The 13,659-nt window shown below is 39.8% G+C and overlaps 1 protein-coding gene across 2 annotated transcripts in view; it reads right to left on the reverse strand.

Annotated features, from left to right (window-relative positions):
* The window catches only part of NPR3 (natriuretic peptide receptor 3), a 69,062-nt gene that overhangs the window by 32,716 nt on the left and 22,687 nt on the right, over positions 1-13,659 (reverse strand). The gene's annotated exons all lie outside the window — the stretch shown is intronic.

A 13,659-nucleotide genomic window follows, 5' to 3' on the forward strand; every position in this document is an offset into this window, starting at 1 on the left:
CAATGGCTTTTAATAAGCCATTCCTCTTGCAGTGCCTGGTCCGCCTGATTACATTTTCCTAATAAAACTAATCTTATTAATATGTTGGCATGTGAACTCATTATTTTTCTGTTGTTAAATGCCAACTTGTGGTTTGCTTTTATTCTTTCAAATACAATTAGCAAAGCTCTCCAGTGCCTGAAAGGGCCTTTTCATTTGGACAAATTATTCCCTGGCTGACTTTAAAGAAAAGGGGTGAGAGCAAAGGCAAATGTGGGGAGGGGGGAGAGAAGGGAGGGGATTGGTAGTGGAGTGGGGGGTTCATTCTATTCTGACACAGCTCTGGCAGACGCAGAAGCCTGCGTGTGCACAATCTCATCAGCAGCAGGGCAAATATGGCCTTTATCTGCTGCATTTTATTTTCTTTCATTCGTTTTACTGAATAGCGAACTTTTTAAAATTTCGGTAAGAGCGTACAGTTCCAATTAAATGATATTACGTAAGACAAGAGGGAATGAAGTGCCTGGCAGAGATTTTATTGATGATCTGATAACTTACCAGCTGATGTCACCTCCCACACTGCTTCTGTGCAAAAACCTGTGTCAAAACACAAGCTGCCTTAGACAACTTTACTGCTGGGCCTTCCCTTCATTGAAGGAAATGAAAGTGTTGTTTTTCAACATTTGGGACTTCCCAAACTGTAATGTCTGGCCTATCTAAACAATGATGTATTAAATCCTGCCTCTGTTCAAATGTCCTGGCTAGATAAATCGCCTGTTCCCCGGGCTTCCATTTCACATTTAGTGTCAGAGGGAAACCTGGGAGAGAGGGAATGCCCAAATAGCATCCCACCTCCATGACAATACTGCTGTGCTCAGAACACTGCCGGAATATTTGTTTAATTAGTAAAATTTTCAACTTTTAAATAGGAGAAAAAACAAGCTATGGGTGGCCCGCTAACCTCAAACGAGCAAATATCCAAGGTTATAAAATCACCCCCTGCTCAGAATACCTGGTTAGAAATAAAAACAGCATTTACCAAATTCTACCCCAAGTCAAGAACAGAGGTCGCATTAAGAAGTATGAAACTGAATTTGAAAGCTAAAGTACTAAGGATGCAGCATTATTTCATTTTTAAAAAATGGACTCCACACACTCTTTATAACGAAAACACCTTTCTTTGACCATAACAACAAAAACCCATCTCTGAGATTAATTGGAGAAATACTAAAAAAAAAAAAACCAAAAACGCTTCTGATCCGCTCTTAGAAACTAAGCTCTGATTTTGTGTTTGCAAAACTACACTTGCAGCCATATCCTTGCAAACACAAATTAGACACAGACAATTGCAATAACTTAATTTGTGTACACAAAGGTGAGTTTTGTGTATACAAACAGTTGCACGCCATAGAATGGTGACCAGTTTGAAGCTGAAGAAAAGTCGGTCCTTTGTATTTTAAAGCTGGAGTAATGAAAATTTCCAGGAGATTTTTCTGATATAATGTTACAAGCAGCAGAATACTTTATGGTAGTAAAATTCTCCTAAAATGATGGGGGTGGTGATGATCGTTTCACTATGATCTTTCAATAAAGTATAAGTAAAGTCCATAACCAGATAATGACAATGAAATGCAGCCTCTAAATTAAGACTAACATTCGAAAAACACTTTTAACATGCAATAACAGAAACCTGGGAATGGGAAAGTCCCTTGAGGTGGTGGCCCAAATTTGTGTTTTACAACAGAGGAAGCCCCAAGATTAAAGAGACCCGGCCAAGGGCCTTCTCGACCCAAGTCCACTGCACCGGTCCAGGGCCAGGAGCTCTGCCTGCTTTCCTTCAGCTCCTCCCCGGCTGGGTTGCCTTTGGCTCTGGAATGACACTGTCTGCAACATTGGAGATTCCTAGGGAGTCTCAAAAGAAATGGTCTCTGCTACGGGAGGTTGCGTGGAACCCCACATTGGAACTCTGTTACAACTTTATGTCTTCAAATGTTTTTCAACTTTTTTCTGAAGTATTTTGTTATACAATAAAAGATTCCTAATAAATTCTAGAAAGGGAATAAAATTGCTACCACTGCATTGTGATAAATTACAAATAACCTGCCCAGACACAAACTGGTCCAATTACTTTTATGTAAGTTTCCCATTTTTTAACCTTAAAGCTGAGTCACCTTTGCTTTTTAAAAATCCACTTTAAAACCTAAACTTGGGCCGGCCGAGTGACTCAGTTGGTTAAGAGCTCACTCAAGTGTGCGAGCTCTGAACAACAGGGCCGCCGGTTTGATTCACGGCCTGAGCTGAGCTGCCGCTGCGCTGCCAACAGGTTGCAGGATGGCTCAGCTAAAAAAATAATAATAAAACCTAAACTTCTACTTACCCTGGCAACAGGATTCCTAGATGATAGTCCTAAATATGTTCCTTTTTCAAAAGAAAGTAGCATAAGAGCTATATTACAGGGAACAGTTCAGCGCCAGACATAAAGTAAAATAAAGCCCTCCTACACCAGTATGGCACACCTGTAAAGGAACAACCCCTTTTCTTAGTGAATATGTATTGTTGTTAATATATGTTGCTTCTGTATAATTGCTTTTAAAGAAGCACAGACGTTAGGTGTGTCTGGGAGGGTAAAGGAAAGTAAGCACTGAGCTAGTAAATCAAGAAAAAGTAGAGAAATTATAACCAAATGGGAATTTCTGAAAGAGCGAGAACATTCTGGACCAAAGGAACATGCTGGCTCCCTCTCTCAAACACACACTCTCTTTCCCTTTTCCTTTCTTGCTTTAAACATAACAAGATAACTCCCCTTCCAATCCCAAAAAAAAGATGGCACCACCACACCACCATCTCTGAACACTTGCATGGTGTTGAGATTCAACAATCCAGAGAGACTTCTGGTAAATTCCATCCACTGAAACACACATTCCCTACCACTCAGCCATAAGAAAGGATGAAATAGTGCCATTTGTAACAACGTGGATGGATCTTGAGATTATCAGGCTAAATGAAATAAGTCAGATGGAAAAGGACAAGAACCATTTGATCTCACTCATATGTGGAATATAAAACAGAAAGCAACAAACAGACAAAACAACAAAAACTCATAGATGCTGGTAACAGTTTAGTGGTTACCAGAGGGTAGGGAGGAGAGGGGTGGTAGAAGAGGGAAAAGGAGGGTCAAATATATGGTGATGGAAGGAGATTAGACTTTCGGTGGTGAGCACACAATGCAATATACAGATGATGTGTTATAGATTTGTACACTTGAAACATATAATGTGTTAACCAATGTTACCCCCAATAAATTTAATGTAATTTCCTTAAAAACCACATTACCTCCAAAATCCCCACTAAAATAACAATAAATTAATTTTTTTAAGGTGTAAACTTACAAGTTGAAAGCATACAGGAAGGAAATAGTAATGAGAAAAGTCAACAAATTTTGGAAGTTGGAAAGGGGTAAACTGACTCAATAGACCTGAGAAACTAAAACCAAAGTGTTCACAGGAGCAGGGCAGAGAACTCCAGCAAGAAGCAAAGAATTCCAGTCCTGAGGCTCTAAAATTGGACACACTAGTTACCTCTGGAGGTTGGGAGGAGGGGAGGGGTGAAAATAACAGGATTAGTTGAAAATCTGTGTAAGGAGCACTTAAATACCCCTCTACTCCCAAACCTTACTTACACTGAGAGGAAACTGCCCCTTCCCATCCAGGCAGAACACAGACTTATTGTCTAAATATGTTGACATAAAGAAGATCAGAATGGGCAGGTTGGAGACTAGGTGAAGCATGAAACTGAAAATTAAGGTTTAAGTGAAAAGTGTACAATCCTAAAGGTGAGACTGCCTGTCCCTGGGCTCACAGAATATAGGGCAGCCTTATGATTCTCAAGAAGGGGGTTGGAGCAGAATTCTTTAGTGAAACTGAGCAGTCTAAGAGAAATAACCTCCAGATAATCATATTTAGGATAACCCTTTGAGAAAGCTAGCTTGATACCTTATTACCCTACAATAAAGTCCAACACTAAGCAAATTCCCATACACACAGATTCTCAAGAGTTCTTTAATGACTCACCCTTAAATATAAACAGACAGCTAAGGATTATCAACAGTTTAAGAAAAGCGTGTAATATAAAAGAGAAAGAAATCAAAATTATTATTTTAAAAAAGGAGCTTGAAAGAAATAGACAATGCAGGAAGTAAAAGAAAAAAATTATCTCAACAAATGTTAGGTACCAGCAATTATAAGAAGCACCTTTGTTTTACATGCACTTAGAAAAATTATAACAGCCCACCAATTATAAAATGAATCCTGACTTTAGATAAGTTAAAATGTAAAAGAAGTGTATTCTAGAACTAATGAAAGGGTGTACTCAGAAAAAAAATAAGATATTGCATCTGGAAAGCAAGGTCAGTGTGTTATTTTTCAAAAAGAGAGGCACTCAGAGAACAGGAAGAGCTCTTGGAAATTAAAATATGATAGCACAAATTTAAAATTCAATAGGTTGGAAGATAAAGTTCAGGCAACGCCTCAGAAAGTAGAAGAAAAAGGCAGAGTTGGAAAACAAGAGAAAATTAAAGAATTGATTAAGGAGAACCAACATTCAACTTCAAAATTTCCAGAAAGAGTAAATGAAGTGCCCAGCACAAAGATTTAAAAGACCTACATCATCATGAAATTTCAGAAGAACAGTGAGCCAATTGTCTGCCTACTTGATCTCCAATTCATTCTCCTCCCTACATCTGCTTTGCTCTGCTCTATATCATAAGAGGATGATTCTTCTAGGTTGCATTCCCCATCAGCTAACTTCTGGTTGGTTCAGCCAACAAGAAGCACTGGTGGAAGAGCCAGGAAAAAAGGAAAAACCAGGATATCTTTCCCTCTTTCTCTTTGTCTAAGATAGCATCTCTGGCAGAGGCCATGTTTCTTCTATGCTTCTACTCCCATGAGCAGCCCTAACTCTTGTGTCCTGGTAAAATTATCTCTTCCCTGATCCTTCTGACTCTAGAAGTGGTAATGGCTTTTTGCTAATCTCTGGCTTGCCTTACTCTTCTATTTGGCATTTCAGCTCTTCCTACACCTTAAAGTTAGTTTCTCCTACTAAATTTTTCCTGTTGAATTACCTGGTGTAGACCCTATTTCCTGACTAGACCTTCACTGATACAATCAACAAAACAGAGAAAATAGTAAAGGCTTCTAGAAATAGATAAAACAAAAGTACCATGAAAAAGGTAAGTAATCAGAATGGTAACACCAAAAGCTGCAAAACAATATAGCAATGACATCAAAATACTGAGGGAAAATAATCTTCAAACTAAAATTTTATACCCAACTAAATAATCAATTAAATATAAAATGTTTTCTGATATGCAAAGTTTCAAAAGATTTTTCACTCATATCTTCTTTGTCCTTCAAAATTCAGGTAAAATTTCAACAAAGGAGATTTTATATCCATGAAAAAAAGGATCCAACACAAGAGAGAGCTGAAGGTTGCTATTGAGGGAAACAATTACTCTCAACTGGGGCAGGAAGACAAAGGGCTAAAAACACTAACATCATTATGTAAGAATTTTGACTGAGGGAATGAAAATGAAATAGTGAGAACTACATGGAAGCAAATAAAAGACCAAGGAAATAAATTATTAACTCTAGAAAAAACAAAAAGCTACACAGGAACAAAAATGTAATCATAGAACACTACATGGTTCTGTTGTAAATACAAATACATATGGCCATAATACTACTAAAAACTTTGAGAAGGGGGATTTTCCTCAAATTTTATTTTGTGAATATACCTTTAACTAAAACTGTGTTACAAAATATTGGGAGGATAAGATGAAAAGGAAGTATTGGTAGAGTGTGTAAAGGAGTTCAATCTTTTTCCATTTTAGGAAATCAAGAGATAGTATCAAAATTTTTAATACCAAAAATAGCAATGTAAGTCAGCTACTTCTGAAATATGTCCATGTTAGCATAGGAGACAAACAGCCGAAGAAGCCAATAAAAACATTAAGGATTATCGCTTCTAAGGAATGGGAGTCAGAAGTGGAGAAGAGCAGAATAGAAGATGTATGTTTGCCTTAACTCTTACAATACGATGAATTTATGTTTAATTCAGTCTGGGTCTTCTTTCTTTTATTGTATTCAGTCTGGAAAGTCATGCACTATTTCGATTTAAACAACGGCAACATCAGGGAAAGAAGATGAGCTTCACCCAAGGGCAGAGCCAACTGTGAAAGAGCCAGCCAGTGAATGGATCTCAGAAATGCCGAACACAATAGGGAGAATGGAGCAAGGCCAAGAGTGGGATTTACAGGACCAAAACGTTAGAGAGACTGCCAGAGGGGAAAAGATGTCACCAACACTGTCTCAGTCTAAACTGAGAAATAGCAGGGACAAATTTAAGTCTACCTCTTGAAGACACAACGTGAAAACACTGAGAATTGGAAAGACTGGACTGGCTCCCTAGTCCAGAAGGAAGAAATGAATAAATGAATTAGTATCTCTTTTATCTCCAAAGTAAAACTAATAGTTTTAGAATGTAAGATTCAGACATATTAGAGCATTTAGGTGTTTCTTCATTTTCTTCCAGGGGAATGATTTTTCAGTGCAGCCCAGCAGGCATGGCATGTTAACCAGCCATGGTCTAGTTCAATGAGTCTTACCTTTATGTGACACTGACCCCATTAAGAATCAGATGAGGGGTGCTGGACCCTTTATCCAGAAATATACACTTGTGGACTTACACACAAAATCTTTATACATAAAGAATTAGTGCACCTCAAGTCAAAAAAAACCTCATCCACCACTTAAAGAGGTCTTGGAAACTTGGATGAATTTGGAAGTAGCTTCCTACTAAAGAACTAAGTGAACCTACTCCACTGTGTTTCATTTCATCTCTCTGAGAACATGGATATGCTCAGGTATGTGCCACGTTTGGTCTGCTACAACAGAACTGTCCAGACCTCTGTGAATGCCATCACTGGGTCAGAATGCTTTACGCTAAGGTGCATGGTATTTTATGTCCATGCTAGCACAGGACTGGAGCTCTTGTGGGCTCCCAGAGTTCATGGCCATGGATATTTATATACTTGCTTAGGTATTTTTAGGTGACAAGGATCCCATTCCAGATGGGACCACTGCAGGGTCCAGAATCAAGCTCACAGCCATGCTCCCTGGGGAACTCAATAAACAGCATCTGATGATCTAGGAAATGATAATTTACACTTCAGAAGAAAACAGAAACAGGTCGCTGCAGATGAGAGGTGACAGAGTCCTAGCCAGACCTGGTCAGGTATATGAAAGAGTAAAGAGAAACTGATATCTTAAAAATGAATATTTGGACAGGCAGGGTGCAGGGAAAGGAAGGAAGTACTACAGCCTTTGTTGCCTGCCAGGCTCACTTGTAGAGCCTGAGACACTTAATCTTTGGGTCATGGGTTTACCCCCACACTGGGCACAATGTTATTAAAAGGGTCAGACTGATGTAGTGGAAAAAGAAAGTCACTGAGCCAGGAGCCAGGGGATGCAACTAATCTTGGCTTGGCTACCACTCAGCGCATTCTAAAACCAAACACCTAGTACTCTAGAATTGGAACCACTTGTGTAGCGGAGGCCAAACACCTCCATTAAGTTACCCTAAGTCAAAGCCACTGCACATGTGGCCACCCAACAAGAGCCGCCAGAGAAGCCCAGGCAGGCACTTGGCAAACACTGTCTGAGCCACGCTGGGCGCCCCACTGATACGTAAGGGCCCTTCTTGTGGGGCTTTACTTCTAACTTTAGATTTCTGATGGCCCCTCAGAGGGTCTTCAGAACCCCCATTGTGAAAACCCATTACTATCCCCCAACACCGTCTCTCACGATATCAGTGAAACTGAACTCCTGGCTTTGTGTACCTGATAAGGTCTAGACACAGGGTTCCGTCACCACCCAACATTGTTGTACTGATTGCAGTATACTGGTTACATTTGGAAAGCCCACCTCATCTCCCTGGGCCTCGGTTTCCACCATTGTACAGGGAGTGGGTTGGAGTCTATGTCCTCTGGTTTAATCATAACTAAAATAATAAGCATAGTAATAATGGCTTACTTTTATTGGCTGTTTCCTATATGTCTCGCATAAAGGAAGGGAATGAAAGAACGGGCAGAAGTAGACATGTTTCTTGCTCTCACAGAGTGTACAGTCTGGTAGAAGAGGCCCAAGTTAATTAGAAAATCCAACACATGTGTGTGTGGTTACAACCTGAGAGGCGTGCTATGATGGAAAGGAGCAGAGTGCCATGAGATAGTGCAGAGTGTCAGGAAAGACCGTCTTGAAAAGGTATAGTATCTAAGTTAAGATCTGAAGGGTGAGAAGGAGTTCTAGGTATACTAGGCATGCAGGAACATCATATGCATTGGTAATAAGATTAATAGCTACCATCCATTGAACATTTACTAAGTGCCTGGCATTGTGTTAAATATTATCTACATAAAATTCTTGAGTTCTTTCAACAGCCTTGTCAGATAAAAAATTATTATCCCCATTTTATAGTCGGTAAACTAAGGCACAGAACTCAGAAATGTGCCTGAGATAAGAACAGTAAGAGGCACAGCCAGGTATACGAAACCCCAAGCCTGCGTGTTTAACCACTAGGCTGTACTATCTCCACAGTAACCATCAGACCCTATTAAAACATGACATGTCAACATGGAATAAGTTTCCACCTGACTCACTATCAAGAGGACAAGGGTACTTGAAAAAATATTATCATATTATCCATAGAAATGGAGACACTGTTGTAAGATACATGTACTAATAACTAGACCATTGCAGACCATGTAATACATACAGCCCCAAAGATAGCCCAGCTCTAAGCAATCTTATTTTCTATCACACCACACTCATGCATCCACCCAACCACCCACCAGCAATGAATGAAACAGGAGTAGATATTTGACCCAGAGATGCTAATCTACAGGCTGCCATAGCCTTTGAGACAACCCAGCCTGGGAACTTCCAATTAGGCAAATGCGTATAGATTCAATCATAATTATATCTCCCAAATATGGCCTTGGAAATAGAGAAGCTCAAACTCTTGAGGTACAGAAAGACCAGAGTTATTCCAGGAGTGCAGAAATTATTAAAATTAGAAAAAATCTAGTAAGAAGGCGATCAAAAGGTACAACTTACACTTATAAGATGAGTAAGTTCTGAGGATCTAAGGTACTGCATGGTGACCATAGTTAACAATACTATATTGTACATTTGAAAGGTGCTAAGAGAATAGCTCTTAAAAGTTTCATCACAAGAAGAATATTTTTGTAACTATGAGGTGATGGCTGTTAACTAAACTAAGAAAAATCTAGTAATGCAGCAAACTATACTATAACAGAATAAAGAAAAAAACATCTGATTATCTCAATAGAAAAAGTATTTGATAAAATTCAAACACCCCAACCTACACAGGTGATAAAATTGCATAGAACTTAACATATACACACAAATAAACACACACACACACACAGAAATAAAATTGAGGAAACCTGAGTAAGATCAGTGTATTGTATGTGTCAATATCCGTATTGTGATCTTATATATAACTTTCTAAAATGGTATCATTGGGGAAAACTGGGCATGTATACAAGCGATTTCTCTGTATTGCATCTTAAAACTGCATGTAAATCTGCAATTATTGCAATTAAAAAGTCAGTTTTAAAAACAGAGGACATGAAATGGAGGAAGAGAGAGTGGTGGAAGGGAGAAAAGGGAGAGGTCGGTTTTATGGAAACAAAATCGCACTTTCCATCAAAATTTGGTAAGTTAAAAATATAAAATAGGGGCCAGGCGAGTGGTTCAGTTGGTTAAGAGTGTGAGCACTGAGCAACACGGTGGCTGGTTCGATTCCCACATGGGCCAGTGAGCTGCGCCTGAGCTGAGCTGCCAACAGGTGTCAGGATGGCTCAGCTGGTGAAAGCACGTGCTCCTAACAAGGTTGCCGGTTCCACTCCCACAGGGGATGGTGGGCTATGCCCACCCGCAACTAAGATTAAACACAGCACCTTGAGCTGAGCTGCTGTGAGCTGCCAATGAGTAGACGGATGGCGACTGGACCTGGAGCTGAGCTAGCTCTGCCCTCCATAACTAAGACTGAAGGACAACAACTTGGCCAATTCCCCAATAAAATCTTGAAAAATAAAATAAAATAAAGAGCAAAGTAAGGATGCCCACTATCACTGCTTATATTCAATACTGTATTGAGATCCTAGCCAGTACCATCAAAAGTTTTAATTAATGGCCAGCCGAGTGGCTCAGTTGGTTAAGAGTTAGCTTAACAGCGAGAGCTCTGAGCAACAGGGCCACCACTTCGATTCCTACCTGGGCCAATGATGCTGTGCCCGAGCTGAGCTGCCGCTGAGCTGCCAATAGGTGGCAGAATGGCTCAGCTGATGTAACAAGATTGCCTGTTGGATGGTGGGCTATGCCCACCCGCAAATAAGACTGAACTCGGTGCCTTGAGCTGAGCTGCTGCCTGAATGGCTCAGTGGATAGAGCATGTGCTCTTAACAACAAGGCTGCTGGTTCGACTCCCGCATGGGATGGTGGCTACGCCCACCCACAACTAAGATCGAACACAGCACCTTGAGCTTAGAGGCCACGAGCTGCCAATGGGCAGCCAGATGGCGACTGGCGCCCTCCACAATGAAGATTGAAAAACAACAACTTGGCTGGTACCCTTCCCCAACTCCCCAACACTGTTCCCCTCCCCAAATCCCCAATAAAATCTTTTTTAAAAAAGTTTTAATTAATTATACTTAATGTAACTTAATATACTTAATTAAGTATACTTTTAATTAAGCATACTTAGAAGAATTGAAAATAAACAAGTTGGTCACTCTTCACAGGTCATGTGATTGTTTAGAAAATGTATAATAAATTTTAGAACTAATCAGAGATTCCATCAAAGTTGCTGGGTTTGAGATCAACATCCAGGGCTGAAGAGCACATGATAGGTGTCACATTCTAACTAAGCAGATGAGACACCCATTAGTACAAATAAGAGAAGGCGAAAGACCTAGAGAAGAGTTGAGCCCTAGAATGAAGACCACTAAGTCTTGCTAGCCTTGTTAAGCACCTCCTGCTGCATTTGATCTAAGTCTAGCATGTGTGAGTCCCAGCCACACGAGCTCCTGGTTCTTGGGCCCCCATATCTCCCTCTTCTTCCACAATACTCATCACAACCACCTGTCTAAATGAACCCGATGAACATCTGCAACTGGCACTCAAAAGAGCCAACTATAACACGCATAAATATGAAAGATAGACACATACACAGAACTACAATAAGTCATTATAATGACCTCTAAGTTCTACTTAAAACGTTCATTTTTATTTTTTTATAAAGTTAGTTTTAAATGATCCCATCATCGGAGAGAAATGGTATTATAATCTACGACTACAAACAATCTCTAAAACATTTAGGTTGGAAAGTATTATGAACCTTTGTAGTAGGTATACCTTCCCAGTGAGATGTCTCTTAGATGACCCTTAAAATAATATTTAATATTCTGAATACAGAAAAACTGATCACCAAAAAGAATGCTGTAGTAGTGTGTTGGAATGCCAACTTTTGCCCACTGAGTGTTATTATGTTGGACAACCTTGACTGAAATACTTGAACTTCAACAACCTCAGAAAAGATGCCAGACAAAAATGACACCATTGTTGAGTTTTTAAGCCATAAAATTAATATGAACCTAGTAAAGTAAAATCATACAGTGGCATATGTAAACGACAGGTATTTTCACTATTGGCACAGGCCACCTTGGGCCACACTACTAAAGGAAGTTCAATGCCTTTTGTGTTCATTCATATTCCTGAGGCAAAAGATTTGGGTGATGACAATGTTATCACAGGTTTCCTTAAACTTGGGCTCTATTGCAGAACACTACTTCTTTCATCATTCAGAACATACTGTCCAATAGAGTAGCCATGAGTCACAAGGCTACCAAGCACTTGAACTGAGGATATGCTGTAAGGGCAAAATACATATCGGATTGCAAGGACTTAGTGCAATACAAAAGAATACACAATCTCGTTCATAATTTTTACACTGATTAAATGTTGAACTAATATTTTTATATGTGAGCTAAATTAAATGTTTTATTAAAATTCATTTCACCTGATATTTTAAGTTTTTTAAATTTGGCTACTAGAAAATGTTAAATTAAGTATGTCGCTCACTTGTGACTCACATTGTATGTCTACTGGACAGTGCTGATTTAGAAAGTCAAACGGTATTTTAAATAATGTGTGTATAATATACATATAACATTTAAGACATTAATAAATATGTTTATAAGACCCTTTCTATGTCGTTTAATAGCAAATTCCTATAAAGACACGTATAATGTTATAACAATGGTATAAAGAGGCATCTTTCACTGAGTTCCAACTTTTTGACCATGATAATGCTTAATGCTTCAGACAGATTATCTATAATCCTCCCAACAGGGAGAAGTAATTTTCCAGGTTTTTTTTTTACATTCAATATTATTTTATATTAATTTCAGGTGTACAGCATAGTGGTTAGACATTTATATAATTTAAGAACTGATGCCCCTGACTGATGCCCCTGACTATACATACAAGTTATTGCTATATCATTGACTACATTCCCTATGCTTTACATCCCCATGACTATTTTGTAACTACCAATCTGTACTTCTTAATCTCTTCACTTTTTTCACCCTGCCCCTCCCATCTATCACCCCAATAAACCCAGTACCCACCTGACACCATACATACTTATTATAGTGGGGAGTAATTTGGATCAAGGAGACTAAGTAATTTGCCCCAGATAGCACTAGGAAGTGCTAGATCTAGGCTCTGAATGTAGGTCTCTTGGAGGCCAATGCCTGTACCTCAAATAAAGAAGCTGGGAGAGGTCCCGTTTGGAAATGACCATCTCTTGGGAAGTTCGTCATTACCCACCTTGGGCAGGGACTATCCAAGCCACATATCTGTCATTAAGACGGTGCTCCTAGTCTGCCCTGGACACTGTAGTAACAGTTTTGAAAACCAACACACCTACCCAATCAGCCTGAGGGGCCCACTGCTCCTCCTCCCCTGAAAAAGCGTTTGCAAGAAGGACACGGAGGTCTGAGGGCCCACACAGCCAAGTGCGCCAGAGACAGCAAAACAATGGCACCAAGTGATGTGTGGTCAGCTGTCGTCGGTGCCACTAATTAGATGAGTCCCTCTGTTTAATCCTTCGCCTGGACTAACCTTCCGCCTCTGGTCCACTCTTGCAAAATGCATCAATAACAGCAGCACTAATTGAGTGGGAAGCTCTGGAATACCTGAGTAGGAAACAGCTTGCAACCAAAGGGGGCAATGACACTGCCACAAGAGAGAAGCAGACTCGCCATAAAGCTAAGACAGACTGCCAAAAGAAAGAGCCCTCTAAAACCCAAAATATCTTCTGCCACCAAGCTTTGGAAAAATTAGGTATGCAAAACTTTGGCATTCTTTCATCCATCTTCTCCCCCAATACGCTCCTAGCCGAATAAGTGATGGAAGTCTACAGACATCTGCTCAACGTTACCACAAGTACCCACAAAAAGCAATTTTCCTTCCTGCAGCAGTTGGAAAAGCGTAAGTGAAGGGTGGGGGTGATGGAGGTGTGGTGGGGGAGGGAGGG

The sequence above is a fragment of the Hipposideros armiger genome, unplaced genomic scaffold (genome assembly GCF_001890085.2).
Source record: "Hipposideros armiger isolate ML-2016 unplaced genomic scaffold, ASM189008v1 scaffold_117, whole genome shotgun sequence".
Taxonomy (NCBI): domain Eukaryota; kingdom Metazoa; phylum Chordata; class Mammalia; order Chiroptera; family Hipposideridae; genus Hipposideros; species Hipposideros armiger.